Below are 22,888 nucleotides of genomic sequence, written 5' to 3' on the forward strand. Positions count from 1 at the left end.
GAAGTCAGCTCGATTGGTTCGAATAAGGGGAAGGTTGGAAAAGATTCAGAAAACTGTGACCCAACCAATCGAAATCGAGAACGAACCTTCGGAAGAGGAAGGAAAATTACCCGAAGGAAATGCTGAGCAATTAGAGGCTGGAACTAACCAGCCAGGAGAAGGAATTGAGGAAGAAAATGCACAATCTATGGGTAGCCCGTTGCAAGACCATCCAGGAGAAGAGGAATTGGCGGTAGTTCTGGCCAACACGGGAGAATACGGCCAAGCCTCCAGTCCAGGAGGCATCCCTGACGGTCCCGCAGAAGAAGAATTACCTGAAGAAGGGCATGCAGAAGAAGCAGGGGAAGGAAACCTGCCCGGTAATGAAGCAGAAGACATCAATTCGGGACAATCTGTCCCCAGGGCACCGGAAGATGTTCCGGGAGAGGAAGAAGGAGTAAAATTAAAGGCCAAACCCTCTGCCGAGGCTAGGGAAATTGCAAAATTGAAGAAGAAGCACCAGAGGATGCTGGGCACGATAGCCAGACTTCGGCAACAAATCAGAATGTTGAAAGCCAGTCTGAGAATACAAAAAACTGCAAGGTAAAAGAAAAGGACCATGACAGCAAGAACCCCGAGGGTTAGGGTTCGTTTTGAAGGACGAAAACCCATCAGGAGACCTACTGTTGAGGAACAGTCCGTTGTTCCGAATGTTAATGAGGAACAGGGTGCTATTCCAATAGAAACTGCTGTTCCATCTGGCCCGGAGGAACGAATGGACATTCCAATGGAACAACAAGAGGCTCCGGTGGTAGGAAGACCACACCAACCCTTTGTTCGCATAAAAAAGGAGACGGATAGCAAAGAGGTTCAAACGGAAACACCCCCCTCGGGTGTAATTCGGGTCCTAAATTCGAACCAACGCAATAGGAAAGTCCAGGTTAAACTTCCAGCTCCTACGGCTGCCTGGAAGAAAGACCCGAAAACCAGGACCTTGCATAAAATGATGAAGGAAGCCCAGCAGGAGGCCGAGCAGTTGCGAGAACAGACGGTCCCCAAGGAAAGATATGAGGAGCTCCAACAGCAACTTCGAAACATCAGTCAGTCTGAAAGCCAGGCCTTTGAAGGATGGCAGAAGGAGCAGGAAAAGGTTGCTAAGGTAACTCGTCGACTAGATAGTGTTGTTAAGCAGATGGACACCTTGTGTTCCTTGTATACTGATGTTTTGACTTGTAGAGCCCCTGCTAAAAATTATGCTTTATTTTTGCTTGAACGTTATTTGAGATTAAAAATAAAAGCTGTTAGGGCAGGAGCACCCATCCATATCAACACTGTTAATGATTTTATAGATTGCTGCAAGCACTATGGAGTTAAAGTTCAAAGATTGTTATGTGAATTCTACTTGCACAACCTTGTCTTAGACCAGGAAACTGATTTGAATCCTGGCCCTTTCGTTGGTGATATACAATTTCAAGCCTTTATCTCATTTGGGGTGAATCAGTTAAAATGGTTTAAAGCTTACAACATCTTTCAGAGGCAAGAAAATAGTTTAGACCTTTGGGTACGAGCTGAACCTAGGGACCCAGCAGCATTATGGAGAGAGCATAGGAGTATGATGAGGATCCCAGGTGTCATGAAGATATTAGGTCCCATGCATGAAGACTTGATCCGAAATGGTCTGGAGTATTTCCTGACTATTAAAGACCAGGCCTTCCATGCTGCAAAGTTTCGATACCGAACCTCTAACCCAAACATCCAGCTCAGGGAACCCTTTAACTTTGAGAATTTTGAATTGGCTGCCAGTCGATTGAGTCTCTATGGGGAACGGATTCTGCGAGCAGGCCCATTTTGGTTGGGATATCGGTTTCGCAGTCCAATTGTTTGGCATCCTGCACCTGGATATCAGGCTCTATATGAGATGCCTGCAGATCAGTTAGACCAGTTCTTTGACCATCTAGTTGCTAATCATGGTTGTCGGCCTCTTCGAGAGATCCCTTCTCCGGCCTACTCTCTCACAGCCCTGCATGTCAATTACAACGTTTTCATGAGGACATGAAACAGGGTAAGCAGGGGGGTGTGTGGAGCACCTGGAAGGTATGCTTTTTGATAAGTAATCTAGTGGTTTTTCAATACTATTTCTAATATTTTCTGCATATTGAGCCTAAAAACATAAGGGTTTTGGTAAATTGTGTGAAAATGGGCAAACGAAGCTTAATTACTAATAATCGATGTTTTCTATGCAGAAGGACGCGGAAATAGGGGATTATCGAGTAAAAACGAGAAGCGCAAGGAAAGTAACTGCTGCCCCGTCGACAGGGAACCGGATGCGGACAAGATCAAGCAAAATTGGAGCCGAATAACCCAGGAAAAGGATGCAGGATATCGTGACGGAGAACGCAAGAAGGAAAGAGGAGACCCGAACAAATAGCGAATCCCTCAGGATCTTCGATCCTGAGGGATCGCTGCTTTAAGTTTATCTTTTGTATCTAGACATCTCCGTCATTTCTGTTATATAAAGGTACCACGCCACCGAGCGTGGGGGGGGAACGACTATTAATTAATTAAAAACTCAGAACGATTTTGATCACTGAGCTTTTGTAAGATCTTATTTTGTACACTTTTGTTAATGCAATCAATATAAAGGATTTGGTGTTCACCTCGTTTCTACATCTGAAGTAACTCTAAGCAGTGTGCCATCGTAGCCAAGGGCCCAGCTCCGACGGTCACTCGCTGTTGTATCATACGGTGATTTGTGTGGTTTGCATATTTCTTTCATTACAGTAATTCGATATCTCTTTGTTCTGATAGACTATGTTTCTTAATTAATATTCGAAATCTGAATAAGTTCTTTAATTCACGTCTCTGTATTACACAAACTAAATCTATTCGAATTGCATTTCTACAGCAAGATATTGGGATGAATGTTATCATTGGATTCATATGAAATAAGTATTTGTGAGACTCGAAGATAATATTATCTTGTTCAGAAACACAGTCACATCACACATTACCCTCGGATTGCTGCAGTAGTATAGACCGTGTACATACTTTTAGATCTGCTGTTCCTTTTAGGTTTGCTGTTCCATTTGGATTTGCTGTTCCATTTGGATTTGTTGTTCCATTTGGATTTGCTGTTCCATTTGGGTTGCTGTTCCAATTGGGTTTGCTGTTCCATTTTATATGATTGACGTTTCCTGTTTATGATAGTTTGCTGTTCCATTTTATATGATTGACGTTTCCTGTTTATCATAGTTTGCTGTTCCATTTCATTACTGCTGTTCCATTCTAAGAATTGCTGTTCCAGTTTACTTTCGCCAATTTGCCTTTATTTCTTTTGCGTGATAGCAGGCCTAAGGCTGTCGTGAGCCCAGCAAGACACTGCCTAGCTCCCTGACCTATAAGCCCATGCTTTGGTTTTCTTTCTTTATCAGTTTCTAAAGGGAAGGGTTATTGGTTCCGTACCCTTGACTGATCATCTGCCTTGTGTGATTTCATTTCCTGAATTGGTTTAGTTACAACTTAGTGTTTGTTTCCTTTCAAGTTATTAGAACGCTATACTGTCGAGCACTACTTGGACAGAACAGCCTCGGATTGAGTTACTCCTTGCAAGAACAAAACGATCTCGGATTGACTTAATAATGTGGGATAATTGGTGGTGTGAGAGACCCTAGTTATAGCTCTACACTATACAAGCTGCAAGGTATCATTGTTGTTGATGGGTGCAACAGTTCTATGGTTCCTAAAAGTGGAGCAGAAAATCTAGTGGTCTCTGGAGAGAAGACCATGCTGTGGCATCAAAGGCTTGGACATATTGGAGAGAAGGGTCTTCGAATACTTCATGGTAAAGGTATGGTAGAAGGTATGAGTAATAGCTCTTTGGATTTTGATTTCTGTGAAAATTGTGTATATGGGAAGCAGAATCGGGTGAGTTTCCCCTCTAGTGGTAAGAGGGCAAAACAGATATTAGAGCTTGTGCACAGTGATGTGTTTGGACCTGTGAAGGTTCCACCACTGGGTAAGTCTGTGTACTATGTATAATTTATAGATGAATTCTCACGGAATACATGGATATATTTTCTTAAGAAAAAATCTTAAGTCTTTGACAGGTTTAAATAATTTAAGGTTCTAGTGGAAAACCAGACAGAGAAGAAGATAAAGGTGCTGAGGATAGATAATGGTGGAGAGTTTTGCAGTAAGGAATTTTAAGAAATCTGTAAGAAGTGTGGTCTAGCATGGTAGAAGACTACTCCATATACACCTCAGCGAAATGTAGTTGCAGAAAGAATGAACAAGACGTTGATGGAAAGGGAAAGAAGCATGCTCAGTGGTACCAGGTTAGGACAGGAATTTTGGGCAGAGACAGTGGAGACAGCATGTTACTTGGTCAACAGATCACCTTCATCACCATTGGAGGATAAGACTCCACAAGAGATATGGACTGGTAAGAAACCCTCTCTTTCACATCTGAGGGTATTTGGATGTGATGCATATGTACATGTTCCAAAGGAGAAACGAACCAAGTTGGATAGTACATCTGAAAAGTGCTTCTTTATTGGGTATAAGGATGGTTTAAAGGGTTATAAGCTTTGGAACATAGTAACAAGGAAGGTTGTGTACAACCAAGATGTGGTGTTCAAAGACGTGAAAGATGTTATTAAACATGAAGTCCAACTAAAGGAACCTGATAATATAGAGTTTGAGCTAAAGGAGGAAGATTCAGACTCTACAACAGACGAGGAATTAGAAGATGAAGAGCCACAAACTCCGGGTGTACTGATGATGATCCCAGAACTGTGAAGGAAGAAGTAGATTCAGAGGATGGAAAACTCTGGAAAGAGGCCATGGTTGATGAAATGGAATCTTTGCACAAAAATGAGGCTTGGGATTTCATGGAGTTGCCAGCTGGAAGGAAACCCATTGGTAGCAGATGGGTGTTCGAGAAGAAGACAAATGCAGAAGGAAAGGTGGAGAAATACAAAGCTCGGTTGGTAGCAAAAGGTTATTCCCAGGTGTCGGGAATTGATTTTGGTGATATTTTTTCTCTTGTTGCCGAGGTAACTTCTATTAGATTAGTTTTATCTGTTGCTGTTGCTTTTGATTTTGAGGTAGAACAGATGGATGTGAAGACAACATTTCTTCACAGGGATCTGGAAGAGGAGATCTACATGAAGCAACTTGAAGGCTTTGCGGTGAAGGGTAAGAAAGAACTGGTTTGCAAGTTAAATAAGTCTCTGTATGGGTTAAAATAGTCACCAAGGATGTGGTATCAGAAATTTGATACATTTATACGGGGACTTGGCTTCACCAGAAGCAAAGCAGATCACTGTGTGTATTTTAAATTAATTGGTGACTGTGTTATTTATCTATGTTACTTGGTTAGAGACCGATGTAGTTGATTTTATTGATTTTCAAACCATATATGCGAGATCAATGTGGTTGAGGGTTGAGGTGGTTTAGCCTTTGGAAGCCCTGGTTTATTTTTCTTTGATTTAACCCCTATGTTCCCACATTCATGCTTGGAATATGGCGCAGAGGTGATTGGTTAAAAGAGAGATTTGATTCATCCCAATCTATGATTGGGTGGTACGTGGAAGCCCCTAACTTGGTGGGAATTTTCATATGTTAATAAGAGCTATTTTCCTATTGTGATCTATGAGTGTTACAGGTCTATTTGGGCACATCACTCCCAACATTCAAATCAGTACTATTAGGGCTCATCAAATCCTAATTCAGTTGCTATATGCCCTAGACAAGTCATCACATTGAATGCCATCATTCTTGAGAGTTTCCTTGCCTGAAGACATCCTAAAATGACTCCTTGAGGGACCAGAGTAGCCTTGGTCAGGGTAACTGCGCTGCAAAGAACTTAGGCCCATTCAAGCCTGCTCTGCAGTGCACCTAGGCCCACTTTCACTTGCGTTGGGTGAGATTGAGCGAAATCTTCATAGGGTTCCAAGAATATTCCTACATTCTAGACCATTCTAGAAGGTTCCCACCTCTTATCCTCTCCTATGAGCTTGAAATTGGATAGGGAATGAATCAAATAACCTCCTATCCTCCCATCCCTTCCTCCATGGAAACTAACTCCCAAATTGGAAATCCATTCAATGCCCAATTTATGACAAAACCACCTCCATTTCCCTATAAATTGAGCACTCATCATAGTGATCAGGGACTGGACTTTGAAGAATGGTAAGGAGATATTGTTGGTTTGAGGTTTGAGGTCATAAGCAAGTATTGTTATGCTGTCAGAATGTTGTGCTTTTGGTGTGATGAAGGATGGAACTCAAGCAGGATGAGTGACATGGGATCAGACTTCTTTGGTTGTAACTCTTCCTTCTACTTAATAAAGTTGTCTACACCTTTTCCCATATTCTTGTCTTTATGTATGACGATTATATGTGTAAATGCATTCGATTCCATTTTCTTATAGTAGTTAGATCTCTTGCTTTGATTGGTTTTTGTTCTCTGTTTATGATTGCAGGTATCGATCGAGCAAATTCAGTTCGAGACGGAGTGAAGAGAGCTATTCAAAGGAGACAAAGGGAGGCGAAAGATAACAAGTAGGTCCCTTGTCTTATTTATATTCTATAGGAAAAGGTTAAAATCTTTAATTCTGTTGTTCTAAGTGTAGCTACCCACTTAGGGAAGTTGTGTTTATCCGTACACGCAAAATTCCACATAAAAAATTATCGACTCCACTGGGGAACAATCATCATTTCGGGTAGTTTATTTTCATCCTAGTACACCCTATTATACTTTACTTGCCTCCATTGATCTTATTTCAGCCTTTTTGAAGTGTTTTTTGGTCAAAAATTGTGCTTGAATGTCCCTTGAATGGCCTCTCTGGCACCAACGCAGGCTTGGTCTGGACACAATGCGTTGCAGAGCACCCTTGGCTTGATGACAGTGCTCTGAAGTGCACTATCTCCCATTCAGGGCTACGTTGATCCTCCTTAGGTAAAAAATCCCACCTTTGGCTTGGTTTTTTCCAAATTTCCTTCTGTTTTTGCTTGTTGAAAGATCAATGATTGTTGTGTATCCGAAATCAACTTGTATCTCTTCTCCTAGCCCTACTTTGACCTTGATTGTTTAGTGTTTCTTAAGAGTTTTCTTTATCATTATCAATTCATTGTCAATGTTAGTTTATATCGATTAGTTTTTTTTGAAAAGGAAGTGTCGTAAAGTCTTCATTTCTTTGAAAAATAAACCGTCGTAAAGACTTCATTTCTTGTGAAAAGTATTGACCGATTGTTTGTGGATCTAGTTCCTTTTTGTTCATCTAAACACTAAAGGGACTGAAAAGAAAAATTCTCATTTTGCATATTGTAGTTTGTGAATGCTTGATAGGAATAGCTAGGGAAATTGCATTAGGTGTGCTCTTTGCTCTTTGTCAAAGATTTGATTGCTCTATCCCTTACTAGCTACGGTTTTCATTGTTAATTGAATGAAAGAATTTTTCTCATGTTAGTTTCATTCTAGGAATTGCAAACATACATCACGTGGTGAACCTTGAAAGGCAAATTCTTAAGAAGATCAACTTAAAAGCTATCTCAATTAACCTAATGGAGCATTGTAACTTAGCGCATAACATTTAGAGGTCTAAGCTAGAGACGTATTCCGGTCTCGTTAAACATAACAATTGTTGCTAACTTGTTTGCGATACATTCCAAGTGTGATACCTCATTCCACATATGTATGTATATCGTAGCTCATCCAGGTACCTTCATGTATAGAGGGCGGTGTTATAGTACGTAAAGTATAAAGGAATGCTCTCAATGTGCTGTTTCGCATTAGACAACGCTAACACGGATTGGGCCTCCACTTACTTTCGGGTATATATGGGAGGACTACATTAGGTTGCTATCCATCCTTAGGTAACCAAGTCGGCTGCCTTGTACACTGTGATACACCGAACACAACATTCGGGGAGATTGTCTACACGTATGTTAAGTCCTTGGTTTACTGAGGCAATGTATTACAGTTCACAGTTGCTTGGTAATCCTTTTGCCTAGATTATCCCTCTTTTGTTTTGTTATGTTATTTTGATTAAAATAAAATTAATTGACCACAGATAACATCCTCCACACTGAATCCTTAGTTCATCTTAGGTTGATACATATGGCAACAACTCCAGAGTCCACCAATCAAGGAATTCCTTTTGATGGGAATCCTAGTCCTTTTCCTCCTTTCGGAAATATTGGTGCTCCTTATATGGCTACATTGTCCCTTCCGGGATTTACCATTGGCTTTCCAGTATGGTTGTTTTCAACCTCCTTGGTTCAAAATGTTGTGATTTCTCCACAGTCGAGTACTCTTCCAACTGGACAAAATCAACCTCCAGTTGATCCTAAAGTTGACCCCTTGCCTTCTTCCTTGGTTTTTTCTTCGTCCCCTTCTTCCTCTTTTCTTGGTGAAATTATTGGCACTAGTAACCAGGTGGCTAAGAAGAAGAAGAAGAAGAAGCAAATTCAGCAGGGGCAACCAAGCAACCATTGCTTCAAATGCAACTTCTGATGAGAAACCATTTGATAAGCCTCACAAATTTTGATATCCTTGCAAAATTTGTATGGGAGACCATCTTCTTCGAAATTGTTTTGGTATTCCTCAGATCTTAGAGGAATGGTCTTCTCGTTTGCATCATCCTGTGTCATCAACTTTTGGAGATCATGTTGGTGACACACCATCAACTAGTGGTAGTAAAGTTCATGGAAAGAAGGGTAAAGTTAAGTTTCCCTGTAGGTTATGTGAAGGGAATCACCCCATTCACCTTTGTCCCTATCTGGATGAAGCCAAAAAAATGTTGGATAACCGTCCTACTTCTCTGCAACGACTTCCATCTGGTTACAGGAGACTCTCCCTTAATCCTTCACTAGTTGATGAATTGACTGACCCAAATCAATCGTTGGTCAAACCCACCCTCTCTGAATGTGAATCCAAGGAGTCTATACCTGACCAATCACAGGTTGAGGAAATAGTTGACCCAATTTCACCTTCAGTTAATCGTACCTTTCCCGTAGAGAGTGAGTATGATACCACTCAAGTTATTTTTGTTTCTTCATATTCCAATGAGCTTGGAGGCAACCCTCCTATTCCATCAAGACAAGAGGAAAATCCCCCCATTCTCGTAACTCAAGGGGGTAATTCTCCCATTCTAACGGTACCCCCTCCAAGTAGTCTGGTCACTTCCTTTGATTGGAATCGACTAATAGGATGTCATCTTTGTTATCGGGAAATCTAGTGTCCACTCGGATCTGCTAGTCCCACTAATACTGGTAGCTATCTTAGAAACAAACAAACTAAAGCCACTTTTGTTTTCCTTTATGAGAAGTAGATACCAGTGGAATGAAGGACACCAACCTCAGTCTTGCGCTTGGTTCCTTGCTTGATTCCTCTCCTTTTTTACAGATCTTTGCCGCTTCTCCTTCGTCTACCCAACTTCAAAGAGCACCTGTGGAATCAAAGCAGCATAATACTATCGAAGAATAGAGATCTACAATAATAAACAATATAGGACCAGATGTATATTGACCACACAAATGCATATATCATCAAACATACAAGAATGTGGAGGAAAACTTGAATAGCTTTATTAATAATCAAGAATAGCAAAGAGGATTACAACCAATTGCTCTGACCCAGCATCATCCTCCAGCATGGAAGCCCTTCTTTCACCTCATGAAAGGCTTAGATAACCCAACACTATGATATTCCAACAAGAAACCAACAACACTTCCTTACAAGATACAAAATTCCAGCCTCCGGATCTCTGGGATGAGGGATCCATATATAGATGATTGCAGGGGGGTAAGTCAACTTCTCGGATTTGATTAGTGTCCTCTCTCTGATAGTTCTTGATTCCACTTGGAGATTGTTGATCTCTTACTCATCCCTGGGCGAATTCAGAGAGGCAAGTGTCACAGGAGAAGTTTCTGGAAGATTCCATGATCATCCACCTCGCAACTTGTCTCTGCCATTTGTCCACTCTCGCCCATCGCACCCCATAGAAGGGATTTTCAGTATGCATCGCACCTCTCGTGTGCATTTAGGTGGGATGCATCGCACTTTGACCATGGAGCAGGTGAGATGGTCCAGTTTTGACCAGTTCTGAGTAATTTTTCATGGAGAACTTTTGGGAGATGATGTAATCAGCTGACCGTGTTCTTTTAGGGGATGGAACAACACTCTTAGGGACATAGGAGCCCTTGGTTTATGGACATGTTTGATTGGGGTTGCAGTGCCCAAAAATTTCTATAACAGTTGCCCCCTAAAGCATGAGGTCGTTAATCTTTTGATGTCGGGTGAAATGTTTTATCATGAGGATCCGAAGTTTTTTCGAGCTGGAAGGCGACTTGTAATAAGATACAATACAATACATTATCTTCATAATATTTTTCATGATCTAGCTGAGGCGGGCATTCCCATGCTCAGTTTTATAAATTCATTTGCATGTACATAAGACAGACAACTGTCTGCGCAGGAGACTGATGATTTTGATAGAGTCATCATCCTTTGATTCGGATGATCATCTGTGCAGCAACAATGTACATTTGATGTCTTTATTTTCCTGAATATATCGTAGCCCGGATGGATGAAACTAGATCCGAGGTCTTCAAACTCGTTCAATCTTCACTCGGAGTACAAGTCGATCCATGTGAAAGATGTTCTGGAGTCGAACATGGAAAGACATCGCCTAATTACCAGCCAATGATGTAAGCTATTAACAGGCGTGAGAGGAATCACTGATAATGATGATGACCCTCAAGGTACTACAGTACAATTCGCGTAGTGTGAATAAGGGACTTGTCGTCAAACACCACGCAAAATATTTCGGTCAAAGGTCATTGATGTAAACCTGTCGCCGGAAGTGAGAAACTTTCCATTGAGGCATGCAAGCTTCAAAGTACTGAAAGGGTTGTTCCTAAGTCGACTTCTTGGATAATGAGCTGATGTCGACAAGAAGTGACTCGCTGTAGGAGGGCCTTAATTAATCCCACATCTACGACACAGAACAAAGTAAATGATTTTGGAGGTGAAAACGGTCTAATGATACAGGGTTCAGGGTGGCGGTCATGAAAGAATGGAGCGTGAATGTATTGCAGCGGATGAGACACAGGCGAATTCTCTGAGCGACTTCTCTTGAACATACCGGCGACACTGACATGATGGATTGGTAGCGTTAACTCCAAATGTGAATGGTGTGATGGACCAATGGTAATATGACCAGTGAACGGAACAACCCAACCCGACTCGGATGCGGAGCGAAAGTGTCATGTTCAAGAGCGACTTGCTACCAATAAAGTTTCTTCAAATTTTCTTCCCAATTTTTCCCCAGTCATTGCTGACCAATACCTATTTATTTTTGTCAAGCTTGAGGAGGATAACATATGCTTGTTCTATAATTTTCCCTTCGGGCAAACCCGTCGCTATATTTTAACGAGCCTAGCGACAGTGAAACTCGTTCTTGTCTGTATGGACAAGTTTGTCGCTATTCAGTTTTAACGAGTTTAACAACAAAGATAACTCGGTCCTTTTCAATTTTAGAGAGTCTGAAAAGGGACGTAAAGGAAACTCCAATGATCCTTTTTCGTCATATAATCCCTTAAGTCCGAAAAAGTATAAAATAATACAAAAGGGATGAATTTTTGGTAATTTTAACGAGCCGAACAAGACAAGCGCTCGATCTTTTTGTGTAATAATCCCTCAGGTCCAAAATGATTAAAATCTAGAGGATGGATAGCACTTCCAGTCGCTTTAACAAGATGGAGAGGCCAATCGCTCGACAATCTTTTCATATTTTACGAGTCAATTGAAAAGAGCTTAAAGGAGACTCGTTTTTTGAGGAACGAGTGATAATTTCGGGTAGCAGTTGATTCCAGGTACGGTTCGGAATTTTCCAGTCACGACAGTGTCACAAGGATGGCTAACAGGATCACTCTTCGCAGTTGTTCCTCAAAAAGGGGTAAACAATCAATTGGAGGTGAATGATCGGCTAAAACAGAGTGGAGGTGATGATGAGAACATGACCAAGGCTCAAAAACTGATGATAATGCATTCACAATGGTTATTTACCGGAAATTGGTTCATTTTTTAATGAGCTTAAACTCTAGGGAACGTTTTCTCATTGCTTATGTTTAATTTTTAACGAGCTTGAACTCCACATAAAAACTGCTCGTGGCGGGTTTATTTTTTAACGAGCTTGAACCCTGCGGTAACACTGCTCGCGATAATTTTGCATGCCCCCCAAGCTTCATTGCATTCAACAAGGTGGTTGGAATGAAGGTTTACCTTTGAGATCTTTGAAAGACTCAACTTGGATTTTATGAGATCGTAATCAAAGACTCTATTTGGAAAGGGAGTTGTTTCATTTTTTAATGAGGTTGACATAGGAAAAGAACTATCCTCAGAATCCACCATATTTACAGTATTTGATAGAAAATCAAAAACTAAAGGATGATTAAGGTTGCCAGAATAATCTTTGTGGTAATCCAGAAGATGGGAACGAAGGTGGTAATCTTCCCATGGTGCCTCCCCTATCATCTTTGACTGAATGATTCCTTCGTCTTTAGAATGTACATGCAACCAAGGATCTGAAGAGGTTCCATATTCCTTAGACCTATCTATCCGAACACTTGATGAGCGTTGATTTTGGTTTTCCTCCCATGCCGAAAACATTGATTGCTACAAGATTTCTATTGGGTTTGGAGGCAATACCTGCAGATGATCCATGTTAATATCGTTTTCAAAGATCGTTTGAATGGAAGATATCATATTGCAAGCTCCCACCATTGCCACTTCCGCCAGATTGATTGGGGGCGGTAGGGAAAAAGTCCCAATTAATATAGGGTCTTTTAGTAGGCCTACTCTGATATTTTGAAGCAAATTGGGGCTTCCATGGATCATCGGAATGCTTCCTCTAACTTGTTAACTGTTGGGGAGAAATGTTTGTTGGTCGACGATTGTAATTCCTCCTTGAAAGGGAAATGCAATCTTCCTAAAGTAGGTCAACACAACGGCTACCATAGCATATATCCAGGGCCTTCCCAGTAAGATGTTGTAATCGAGGTTTCCGTCAATTACTTCAACATCTATTTCTATTGTTTTTCCCCCCATTTCAACTTGCAAGTTACTTAAAATCCCATATGGGGTATATGTTCGTCCATCAAATGCTTTTAATGTTGTCGAAGATCACGACAAGGGTGGAAATCCTAAAGTTTTCTAGCAACTCATCGACATAATACATGTAGATGCCCCCTCATCAATAATTGTTCGATGAACAGTTTTGTTGAGGGATTTCACTTGAATGAGGAAAGCTAGTTGAGCTGGTAACTGAGGGTCATATCCTTTGTGATTAAAGGACACAAGATTGGAATCCGTTGGGTCAATCCCACCTATCGCTGATAATAAAGCCTGCTTTTGAGAGGGGCAATTTTGCAGTACCTCAAGTGTCGACATAGCGGATGGCAATTGGGCCAGATCCTCCACTATATTATAATGTTGTGCTGCTCTGGCACGAGGATTAAATGTTGATTTGTGTACTACTCCCTTTGGCGGATTTATCATTAGTTTAGGAATGATGGGTGGCACAACTTCGGTCAAAGTTGTTATCGAACCACTGGGTTGATCATTGGCCTTGTTGTCCGATAGCTATGGATTCCTGTAATCTTTATTCCTTGTCGATATCAAAGCATCGTTTTGCTGCTTTGAAACTGAGAACATTAGCACTTGGGATAGGGAAGCATTGTCACTAGCAACTAGATTTGTTCCTGGATTTGGAAACAGATCAGTCAATACTGCCGAGGTTTTTGAATTCTTGAAGAATTTTCTAAGCTCAGCTTTATACGGACACTCTCTTGTCCAATGATCCTCATCACATATTAGGCATGGATGATTTGGTTTCCTATCTCCAGAAGGGTTTGCAGAAGATTTTTCAGGGGACGACTCTTCCTGTTTCTTCTTCTTCCCTTTCTTTTTCTTCTTGCCTCCTGGTTGCTTGGTTTCTTTGCCTTTGTCAGTTGATACGGCATTTACTTCCGAGGCGAGAAGTTCTTCATTTGCATTTTGACCTGAAACCGTACGGGCCTTTTTCGACTTAGCCTTTGCGGTTTTCGTGCTGGTCGTTCCTATCACACCGTCCCCGACATGAGAGTCTTTGTTTGATTTAGGAGATGGAGGAACGGAAAATTCCGGTCTAGGAGCATCAGGGATTTTATTGTAGAGCGTGCCAGACTGAGTATAGATCAAGTCTAGATATTGTGCATGAGCAATTACTTGTTCTTCAATGACGACTCCTCCCTTTACCACATCTTCCGTAATAGAAGGTAACAATGACTTAATAAACCATTCAGCCAATAGCTGATCAGGAACATATGTTTTTACCATTCTACGATGACGTCGCCACTCATGAATATGATCGGATATGTGAGCGGCTGTCGTTTGCTTGAAATTGCTAAGAAGTTCTATTCCCGTTTCGTACCTTATAGGTAACTGAAAATGGGTTAAAAAGGTTGTGGCTAGGACGCTGAAGTTATCAAACGAAGCTCTAGGCAATTCGATATACCATTTTGCTTCCAGACCAGTTAACGTTCGCTAGAAAAGGCGAAGCGTGATCGAATCATGATTTAGGGTGTTAGATGAACACCACAGGTGAAAGTTCATCACATGATTCGACGAGTCTTCACCCAGATTTCCATTAAATTTAAGAATATCTGACGGAAGTTTGTGAGGAATCACTGGCCACCAAGGGGCGTAAGCGATTGGATCATTTGTTAGCCGGTTTAGATCTGGTAACTCTAAAGTCGTCACGAAGGGCAACTGTTGATTCAGGTTCGGCGAAGCATACCCAGGATAGGATGGGATTGCCTGAGCAGTGGGTCTTTGCATACCAGCATAGTGCATTTGATGCTGATAACTTTGATAAGGTTGATGGGCATAACCATTATGAAATGGTTGATGTTGCCCGTTTTGAATATAGGGCTGCCCATTACTCGCAAAGACTTGGTGCTCAAATCCTTGGTAAGCTTGTTGGAATTGTGGCTATTGATATTGCACCACCCATGGTTGTGAGACCATGTGTTGTAGCCCAATACTGGCCGTTTGACTGAGATGAGGGGTAATGGTACCTGTTTGAGCCTGGGTCACTCCAGTTAAGGAGCTACTAACTGATGATTGTGGTGGCGTCGCAAGGACAAGTGGCTGTTGGATTGCGACCTGAGAGAATTGAGGTTGGCATACAACAGGTAACGCTTGTACTTGCGACACCGTCACAATAACTGGTGTAGTGGGAATATTTGACATAGGCATACTTTGTTGCATTGTGTATACAACTCTTGGTTGTTGGGGCAGTATTGGCATCCAACCACTGGATGTAATTCCAGCATAACCTAAATTTTTTTGGGAACTCTCGTATGTTTGACCACTTGGACGAGACAATGAAAGGGCATATTGCCCTCCATATGGCAGTAATCCGGTCCTTAAGGGAATTATTTTCCTTTGAGGACTGGACTGCCCAAATTGACATTGCGAAGGATCAATTTGCTAAGACTCAACATAAGAGATTCCAAATATTATTCCGGATGAACAAACAGGAACAGACCATACTGTCGAAACAACCCCTAGATGGATCCCATCCAGTGATTGTGGGCTAGTTGCGACAGATGGTATGCCGACGAACATTGTCAAAGTAGCAGCAGGAAGTTTTGTCGCTGCTGTGTCAGATGACACAGTCCTAGATGTCGACGGTTGTTCAGACATATCTAGTCTATCCAAAAGGTTTCCTAGTGATTCTATAGGAACTTCTGATAATGATAGACTAATTTCTGATGAAGAAGGATATAGAGTGACCCCTATTCCAAATTGCGATGGAGTACTAGATGGAGGATCCTCTACAATCTCTTCTATGGCAATCAAACCGGGTGGAAGAGGTAGACCGTCAAGTTCGTAAAATATTTCCAGTGCCGAAGAAGGTATAGATTCTGTAGTGACTGATGTTTTGGGAACAACACCTTCCAAATCAGCTATGGATGTAGCCGGTTCAGGTATAGAAGTGTTTACCTTCACACTAGGATCAGTTCTACTGTCCTCTTGCGGCTACGGAATTTCTTCTGTAAAGGCAGGGGTACCAGAAATGTTTGGAGTAACAGGAGTCTCCGAGGATGTCTGAACACTTGTTCCAACCCAACCAGGGGACTTTGAGCCGGTTAGACGAGTTCGCTTTGTCTGGAATAGTTTTGATTCTGGGGACAAAGACGATTGACTCGTAAGTCTCCACGAACGATGGGGTTTCAATTGAATTTCTTCCACGATTGCGGATTACTCGATCAACTAAAAATAAAGGGGAAAATGTTTCCAAATTAAATGAATTTTAGACGCTTTGACACAACTTGTTTTTTCAATTTTTAAGAGTTGAGAAAAAATAAAAGATGACTCTGGTCGCCTTCGATTTTTAATGAGCCTGAAGTGACAAGTGCTCAGATGGACCTTTTCCTTTAAGGAGTCTAAAAAGGAACGAAAGAGACTACTCTGGAAATCTAGACAGAGGGATTACCAAACCAATCGCAAAACTACAGAATACTTTTTACGGTACAACAGTCAATCTTCACGAATGCTGTGTTCAGTGCATTGCGATCGATAGGGCGGCAGGCACGGCTTCCTATGGATAAAGGATATAGCCTATTGCGGTCTCCAAATATATACTTGACGGTACGTGGGAGCACAAGTCCGTACTGGCACTTGTCGTCTCAAAGAGGAGGAATCACCCAACCAACAGTGAAAGCGACAGTTACCAAGCTTTACGACGCCGGAATACATCTCTAGCCTAGACTTCTGGATGTTGTGCATTAGGTTCCAAACGTTTTTAGGTTTATTAAATTTATTTTATAGTTGATCTTTCTTAAGAAATTTTCCTTTCAGGTTCACCGCTTGATGTAGATATACAATTCCTAAAATGCAATCTAAGATGATAAACAATCGTTTAATCTTCTTTTTGCAATGAAAATCCTAGCTACTAAAGAAAGAGAGACGATATTCTTTCAACATAGTGTAGAGAGCACACACTAGATGCACTGTCCTAAATCAAACCAACAAGAAGTCTAAATGCAAATGCACATGCATGTATTTGTTTTCAGCTTTCTTAATGTGTGGATGACAAGAATAATGCTAAGTACAAATCTGAATTATCTTTTCTAAGCGACAGTACTAGCAGATTTCTCTTCAAAAACAAACGGAAGATAATGACGACACTTTACTATTTCGAATTGAAAACTGCTTTCGACACTTGAAAAACTACTAATTCAAATAAAGTACAAGAGTAACTGTATAATCGACCATCAAGAACAATAGAATTCCTTTCTTTGACTGAAAACGACACTTGTGACACTTTCAAATCAAAAGACGACAGTTTGACTATGCTACTACTTTGTAAAAGAGAACTGAAAATGGTAGAAAATACATAAAAGCATTCACAGTTCTTTGCACAATGGAGGCAGAATGATGGAAAGGAAGGCGGTTTCCACAATGGTATACTAGTCACAGACAGCAAAACTCTAGAATAGAGCTGAAAAGAGTGAAGAAAAGCCAAGACCTGGAGGCAAAATTAGCCTTTTCTGATCATCGCACCTGTAACACAGGGAAACAGGGATGCATCCCACCTACTGCACACGGGAAGTGCGATGCATCCAGATTTCCTTGAAGGGAGGGTGCGATGGTACCAGGACGAGACTTTACTTGGCTCTTGGTCACAGTTTATGACTCAATTCAGGGATTTAGGCTGAGCAAATGATGTACAGTAAATAGAAATCACAGGGGCTGATCTAATAAGGTTACTAGAGCCACCACTAGGGAAATTAGAAGGTTTGCAAATCAATTGTTCAGTTTATAAACAAAACCCGGAGATAGACTGAAGCAACATTGATCTACTTTGCACTTGCATAGCAAATGCAGTTCGAAGGCTAGCTGGATTGACTTCAGGCTCCGTCTGTAGGTTTATAAAACAAACAAATATAGACAAACAAACAATCTATTCACTCCCCATTGCAGTTGCCATTTTGTTATCGGGAAATCTAGTTTCCACTCGGATCTGCTAGTCCCACTAAGACTGGTAGCTATCTTAGAAACAAACAAACTAAAACCGCTTTCGTTTTCCTTTATGAGAAGTAGATACGAGTGGAATGAAGGACACCAACCTCAGTCTTGCGCTTGGTTCCTTGCTTGATTCCTCTCCTTTCTGACAAAAATTTTCCACTTCTCCTTCGTTTACCCAGCTTCAAAGAGCACCTATGGAATCAAAGCAGCATAATACTATCGAAGAACAGAGATCTACAATCATAAACAATATAGGGCCAAATGTATATTGACCACACAAATGCATATATCATCAAACATACAAGAATGTGGAGGAAAACTTGAATAGATTTATTAATAATCAAGAATAGCAAAGAGGATTACAACCAATTGTTCTGACCTAGCATCATCCTCTAGCATGAAAGCCCTTCTTTCACCTCATGAAAATCTTAGATCACCCAACACTATGATATTCCAATAAGAAACCAACAACACTTCCTTACAAGATACAAAATTCCAGCCTCTGGATCTCTGGGATGAGGGATCCATATATAGATGATTGCAGGGGGGTGAGTCAGCTTCTGGGATTTGATTAGTGTCTTCTCTCTGATAGTTCTTGATTCCACTTGGAGATTGATGATCTCTTACTCATCCCTGGGTGAATTCAGAGAGGCAAGTGTCATAGGAGAATTTTCTGGAAGATTCCATGATCATCCACCTCGCAACCTGTCTCTGCCATTTTTCCACTCTCGCCCATCGCACCCCATAGAAGGGCTTTTCAGTATGCATCGCACCTCCCGCATGCATTTAGGTGGGATGCATCGCACTTTGACCATGGAGCAGGTGAGATGGTCCAATTTTGACCAGTTCTGAGTAATTTTTCATGGAGAACTTCTAGGAGTTGATGTAATCAGCTGACCTTCTTCTTTTAGGGGATGGAACAACACTTTTAGGGACATAGGAGCCCTTGGTTTATGGACATGTTTGATTGGGGTTGCAGTGCCCAAAAATGTCTATAAAAATCTTCCTTCTTATGTGCATTTCCACATCATAGTACATGTTTATAATATGATTGTATTTGGCACTATTATAGATGAAGGTGCATCTGTTAGTATCCTTTCCTCCACGGCTTGGCAAGCACTTGGTTCACTGCCACTTGTGCCTGTTACCTAGAATCTATTGGCATTGAATAGAGGAACCAGTCAACCATTAGGGATCCTTCCTCAGTTGCCTATTACTTTGGGAGGAAAAATTGTTTATCTCAATGTGATGGTAGACCCAAGCCCTTTAGATTACAATTTACTTCTTGGGCACGACTATGTTTATGACATGGGAGATATTGTTTCAACACTGTTTTGAGTGATGTGTTTCTCGCATGAAGGCAAAGTTACCATTGACCAGCTATCATTTCCCGGTCCAAATATGGCTTCCAGTCAACCATCTTCCCTAAATGGTCCTTTTTTCGCAATGGTATCTTCTCCGCCATGGGTTAATTATGTGGCAAACCATTCCATGCCTACATAAACTGATGATCAATTCTGAGATGTTGTGCATTATGTAATGGGGGCATTGGAACAACATCTCTCTAATGGATTCCTTGCTACGGATCCCTTCGAGAGAATTGTTCTCCCATCTGATGAGAACCTCTTGGAAGTCATGACATATTATGGGTCGTTAACAAGGAATACGAGGAGATTTGCTTGTATTGTGTCAAGCTCGTTAAAAAATGAAATAAGGAATACGAGCATAGTTCCTTGTCTTGTGTCAAGCTCGTTCAAAAATGAAAAAAGGAATACGAGGATATTTATTTTACTGTGTTAACCTCATTAAAAAATGAAACAGGTCCACAAGGATAGTTCCTGGTCTTGTGTCAACCTCGTTAAAAAATGAAACAAAGGGCACGAGGATAGTTCTTTTATTGTGTCAACCTCGTTAAAAAATGAAACAAAGGAATACGAGCAAAGTTCCTTGTCTTGTGTCAAGCTCATTAAAAAATTAAACAAGGAATATGAGCATAGTTCCTTGTCTTGTGTCAAGCTCGTTAAAAAATGAAACAAGGAATATGAGAATAGGTCTTTTACTATGTCAACCTTGTTAAAAAATGAAACAGGTCTCAGAGCATAGTTCCTTGTCTTGTGTCAAGCTCGTTAAAAAATGAAACAAGGAATCTGAGTAGAGTTCCTTGTCTTGTGTCAAGCTCATTAAAAAATGAAACAAGGTCCCCTGGAGCAAAGTTCCAATTTGAGTCTTTGATTAGATCTCGTAAAATCCCAGTCGAGTCTTTCACTTGATCTCGTAAATGAACCTTCATTCCATCCACCTGAGTAGTCTACTTAGGTGAATGCAATGAAGCTTGGGGGGCATGCACCTAGAATTGAGTCATCATGCTGGGGGCATGTAAACCAATCTCAAGCATAGTTTTTCGTTTCAAGCTTGTGTAAAAATGAAACTAAATCCAAGCATAGTTTTTCGTTTCAAGCTTGTGTAAACATGAAACTGAATCCAAGCATAGTTTTTCGTTTCAAGCTTGTGTAAACATGAAACTGAATCCAAGCATAGTTCCCTATGGTTCAAGCTTGTGTAAAAATGAACCCATCTCCATTTTAACCCTTGTGATTGCCATTATATCAACCTCTTCCATCAGATGAGCCTTGGTTTTTCTCCTTCCATCGTCACTATCTACTTGGCTGATCATACGCTTTCACTTGGTTGTTTTACCCTTTTTGAGGAACAGTTGCAATGAGTGGTCTTATTAGCCAGCCTCTTCACATAAATCAACATGTTTTGAGAAGTTCCAACATCACCAGAACCAGTTGCTATCCTAGACACCACTCATTCCTCTAAGTGGATTCCTCTTTAAGCTCTTTTCAGACTCTCGAAATATGAAAAGATTGTCGAGCGCTTGTCCTTTTCAGCTCATAAATGGATTGGAAACAACATCTACTCAATATAAGTTTAACCCTTTTCCAGACTGAGATAGATTATTTACGAAAAAGGAATACGTTGATCGAACATGGTCAAGCGGTTCTCTCTCATATTATTTTATGCTTTTTCAGAGTTGAGAGACAAAGCTACGAAAAACAACTTGTGGAGTTTTCTTTTTGTCCCTTTTCAAACTCTCTAAACATGAAAAGGACCAAGTTCTCATTGACGTTAAACTCGTTAAAGCATCAAATAGCGACAAACTTGTCCATCATGTCAAGACCGAGTTTCACCTTCGCTAGACTCGTTAAAACATCACATAGCGATGGATTCACCCTAATGGTGGAATTATACAACAAGCATATGTTATCCTCCTTAAGCTTGATAAAAAATAAAGAGGTACTAGTTAGAAATGACTAGGGAAAATGGGAAAAGGGGTAAACCACTTTATGGTAGCAGGTCGCTCTTGAACATGACACTTTCACTTCATCTCCGTGACTATTTAGGTTGGGTTATCTGCTTGATGGTTATCATACCTATGGTATATCACACCATCCATCACTTCGGTTTTGGGTCAATGCTGCCAATTCATTCAGTGTCACCAACATGTTCAAGAGAAGCCATTCAATAAAATTCATCCTTTGCAATACTCATAAACCTTCATTTTCATGACTTCCATTCCTGAACCTTGTTTCGCTAGTCACATTCTATCTCCAAAAATCATTACACTCGTTTCGCGTTGTTGATGTGGGATACATCAAGGCCCTCCTGCGATGATTCACTTCTTGTCGACGTTAGCACATTATCCAAGAAGTTGACTTAGAAACACCCTTCCAATACCTTGAGGCTTGCATACATCAATGGCAAGTTTCTCACTTCCAGCATAGGTTGACATCACTAGCCTTCGACCGAAATACATTGTATGGTGTTCGACATCAGAACATCTATTCACACCATGCAGAATGTACTACAGTACCTTGAGAATCACTATCATTATCAGTGATCTCTCTCGCGTCCTTTAACGACTTACATCATTGGATAGTAATCAGACGATGTCTTCCCATGTTTGACTCCAGATCACATATTCACATGGTTAGATTCGTACTCGAGCAAACGATTGAACTAGATAGAAGACCCCAAAATCAAGTTTCATCCATCTGGGCTGCGATTTCAGGAGAGTACTAAATCATCTATGCAATGGCTTTACACAGATGGTCATCCTATCATGGGTTTATATCTGTAGATGATTATTTGATTTATGTGCATGTAATGAAAAGTTTATATTCTGAGCATGGGTATGCCTTCCCTCGGTGATTCATAAAAAATCCAAAATATCATGATGTTATGTATTGTAATTGATGCAGGTCACCATCCACTTCAGAACCTCCTCATCACATCGTAAAGCATATCACTCGACATTATCATTTTTGACTTCATGCTTTAGGGGGCAGCTGTTACAGGTCTATTTGGGCACATCACTCCCAACATTCAGATCAATACTATTAGGGCTCATCAAACCCTAATTCAGTTGCTACATGCCCTAGACAAATCATCACATTGAATGCCATCATTCCCGAGAGTTTCCTAGCCTGAAGACATCCTAAAATGATTCCTTGAGGGACCAGCACAGCCTTGGTTAGGGGTAACTGCGTTGTAGAGAACTTAAGCCCATTCAAGCCTGCTCTGCAAAGCACCTAGGCCCACTTTGATTTTCATTGGGCGAGATTGAGCGAAATCTTCATAGGGTTCTAGGAATATTCCTACATTCTAAACCATTCTAGAAGATTCCCACCTTGTATCCTCTCCTATGAGCTCGAAATTGGATAGGGAATGAATAAAATAACCTCCTATCCTCTCATCCCTTCCTCCATGGAAACTAACTCCCAAATTGGAAATCCATTCAATGCCCAATTTATGACAAAACCAC

Source organism: Pinus tabuliformis, chromosome 2_1 (assembly GCF_031772625.1).
Source record: "Pinus tabuliformis cultivar Carrire ecotype Pingquan chromosome 2_1, CPIR1, whole genome shotgun sequence".
Lineage (NCBI taxonomy): Eukaryota > Viridiplantae > Streptophyta > Pinopsida > Pinales > Pinaceae > Pinus > Pinus tabuliformis.